The sequence below is a fragment of the Carlito syrichta genome, unplaced genomic scaffold, assembly GCF_000164805.1.
Source record: "Carlito syrichta isolate Samal-C Ts95f unplaced genomic scaffold, Tarsius_syrichta-2.0.1 Scaffold306837, whole genome shotgun sequence".
NCBI classification, from domain to species: Eukaryota; Metazoa; Chordata; class Mammalia; order Primates; family Tarsiidae; genus Carlito; species Carlito syrichta.
In genome coordinates, this window is record NW_007250933.1 from 224,048 (window position 1) to 227,884 (window position 3,837).

Genomic DNA, 3,837 nt, shown 5'->3' on the forward strand with positions numbered 1-3,837 from the left:
GCTGGGCTCCGGCGATCCTTCCACCTCAGTCTTCCAAGTAGCTGGAACTACAGGCGCGCGATACCACACCTGGCTAATTTTTTGATTTGTTGTAGAGATGAGGTCTCACCAAGTTGCCCAGGCAGGTCTCGAACCCGCAGGCTCAGGCAATCCACTCACCTCAGCCTCCCAACCCACGGGATTACAGGCTGAGCCACCTAGACTGGCTCACTACCACTTTTAAGTCTGGATTATTTTAGTAGCCTCCCAGCTGCTTTCTCTTGCTTCCGCCTTGTTCCACTTTAGACTCATCATAGCAGCCGTAGTGATCATGTTAACACATACCAAATGTCATCTCACTCCTCTGCTCAAAACGATTCCCTTGCTTTCTATTTGCTGGAGTAAAATGCCCTACAAGGCCTCCCCCACTCGCCTACCTCTGCGATCTCAGCTACTGTGCTCCCTTCACTTGTTTACCTTTAGGATCCTGACCCCTTGCTGTTCCTTAACCATGCCAATCATCTCATCTCAAGGTCATTGCAGTTGTTGCTTCCTACCTGAATTGCTCTTCGCCCAGATAGCCACATGGTTTACCTCATCTCCTTTGCATTTGTATTCAAATGTGACTTTAGCGAAGCCTACTATGACCACCTTATTTAATTCTGAAGTCTGCTTGGCACTCTTGAGTCCCGTGCTGTTTTTTAGTTTAGTTTTGTTTTTTGCCCTTTTTCCATAGTACTTACCACCTGGGTACTAGCACTAGGTAATTCACTTACCATGCTTACTTCTCGTCACTTGACTTCCCCTGCTAAGAATGTAAACTTCATAAGGGCAGGGATCTTTGTTCATTGATATATCACGAGTGCCTACAATAGCCTGGCACAGTTAAATACTTAATAAATATTGGTTGAATTAAAGAATGAATCTTTTTCAGCAGTGAATCTTGCAGGTCTCAAAATGTGCTGAAGTCTGGCTTTTGCCTAAAAAATGGAAATTCCTTGGAGGCATTTCCACAAGAGGAGAAATTCTGTCATATCGTCTTTATTTTGCCAGGACCTAGGATGATGCTAGACTAAATAAATGGCAAACGAGAAAGACTTGTCAGTACTTCTTTATTTATTCTATCAATAGGTATTTTTCTTTTTTTTTTTTTTTTGAGTTGGAGTCTCACTCTGTCGCCCAGACTGGAGTGCAGTGGCTGCTCCCAGCCACCGCAGCCTCGACCTGCTGGGCTCCGGCGATCCCTCCACCTCAGCCTTCCGAGTAGCCGGAATTACAGGCGCGCGCTACCACGCCCGGCTGATTTTTTTTATTTATTGTAGAGATGAGGTCTCGCTGCCCAGGCGGGTCTCAAACCCGCAGGCTCAGGCAATCCACTCACCTCAGCCTCCCAAAGGCACGGGATTACAGGCTGAGCCACCAAGCCCGGCAATAGGTATTTTTCGTTTTGAGTTGGAGTCTCACTCTGTTGCCTGGGCTGGAATGCACGCTCAGGGCCACTGCAGCCTTGACCTGCTGGGCTCAAGCAATCCTTCCTCCTCAGTTTTCTAAGAGGCTGGAACCACAGGCATGCACCACCATGCCTGAATAATTTTTTGATTTATTATAGAGATGAGGTCTCGCCAAGTTGCCCAGTGACCTGGGCGACGAAGTGAGACTCCAACTCAGAAAAAAACAAAAACAAAAAACAGAATAGAGAGCCCAGAACATAACCTCACATATATGGCCAGCTGATTTTTAACAAGGGTACCAAGACTATTCATTGGGGAAAGGACAGTCTGTTCAACAAATGCTACTAGAAAAACTGGATATTCATATACATAAAAAGTTGGACCCCTGGCTGGGCTTGGTGGCTCAGCCTGTAATCCCAGCACTTTGGGAGGCTGAGGTTAGTGGATTGTCTGAGACCGAGGGTTCGAGACCAACCCAGGCAATTTGGTGAGAACTTGTCTCTACAGTAAATCAAAATTAGCGGGCGTGGTAGCGCATGCTTGTAGTTTCTGCTACATGGAAGGCTGAGGCCAAAGGATTGCCGCAGTTCAGCAGGTCAAAGCTGGAGTGGCTGTGAGTGTGCCACTGCATTCCAGCCTGGGCGACAGAGTGAAACTCCAACTCAAAAAAAAAAAAAGTTGGACCCCTGCCTTACACCATTTGCAAAAATTAACTCAAAATGGATCAAAGAGCTAAATTTAAGAAATCTCTTATCCAAACTTAAGAACAATACCTATAAAGCTCTTAGAGAAAAACACAGGGGACTAGCTTTATGACACTGGATTTGGCAATAATTTCTTGGATGTAACACCAAAAATACAAGCAACAAAAGAAAAAACAGAGCGGATTTCATCAAAATTAGAAACTTTTAAGCTGGACACGGTGGCTCATACCTGTAATTCCAGCTACTTGGAAGGCTGAAGCAGAAGGATCACCTGAGCCCAGCAGATCAAGGCTGTGGTGGCTGTGAGCATGCCACTGTCCTCCAGTCTGGGCAACAGAGTGAGACTCTAACTCAAAAACAAACAAAAAGAAACTTTTGTGTTTCAAATGACAATATTAATACAATGAAAAAGCAGCACAATAGAATGGAAGAAAATATTTGCAAATCATATATCTGGTAAGAAATTTTTAATATCCAGAATATATGAAGAATTCCTAAAATAAAAAACCATCAACAACACAATAACCAAATTCAAAAATAGGCAAAAGACTCAAATACACATTTCTTCAAAGACACAGAAATGGCAAATAAGCACATGGAAAGATACTCAACAACATTAGTTATTAGGGAAATGCAAAGCAAAACCATGAGAAAATATGACTTTATATCCATTAGGATGGCTGCTGTGGAAGAAAAGAAAAGAGAAGAGGAAAGAAAAGAAAAGGAAGCCGGTCTCGGTGCTCAACCTGTAATCCCGCGCCTTTGGGAGGCTGAGGTGAGTGGATTGCCTGAGCCCGCGGATTCGAAACCCGCCTGGGCAACTTAGCGAGACCTCATCTCTACAATAAATCAAAAATCAGCCGGGCGTGGTAGTGAGCACCTGTAATTCTGGCTACTCGGAAGGCTGAGGTGGAAGGATCGCTGGAGCCCAGCAAGTTGATGCTGGCTCAACGCTGGGGTGGCTGTGAGCGTACCACTGCACTACACAGCCTGGGTGACGGAGTGAGACTCCAACTCAAAAAGAAAAAAAAAAAAAGAAAGCAACAGGAACCAATTAGCAACTTGAGAAGGAAAGTGAAAAGATCAGGTTTGCATTTTAGGATACTTACTCCAAAGTGTGAATGTATTGGAGTCAGGGAACACTAAAGTAGGGGAATGGTCAAATGGCTGCTGCTGTAATCAACAAGAATTGGATGGTAGGCGGGACTAGGGCTGTGGCATTTAGTCACAGACACAGCCAGAAGGGATTAAGTAGATTGTTGGTCGTGGTTGTGTGGGGAGGACGAATTAAGGTTCAGGTTTCTGGCTGGCACAAATGGGGAGATTATTAATTATTATTAACTGCTAACATTCTTTGAGCTCTGTGAACCAGACATTGTGCTGTGTACTTGACATACATTACCTCATTTAATGTTTACCACAAAGCTGTAGATATCATTATCCTTACAGGGAGAACAAGGTTTTATGTCAAATAATTTACCAAGATTACCACCGAATCCAGCTTTTTTTTTTGACTAAGTGAAAAATTATATATACAAGGTAGCTGGTACATAGTGGAAACGCCAATGTTTTTCTTTCCCTTCAATTGCCTTTGTTTACATATAATTTCATCATTCCTTCATATTGTTAGTATACAATGAGGTATTATTCTTTAGTATTTTCAGTTAACATACAAACTCTTTTTTTTTTTTTTTTTTTTTTTT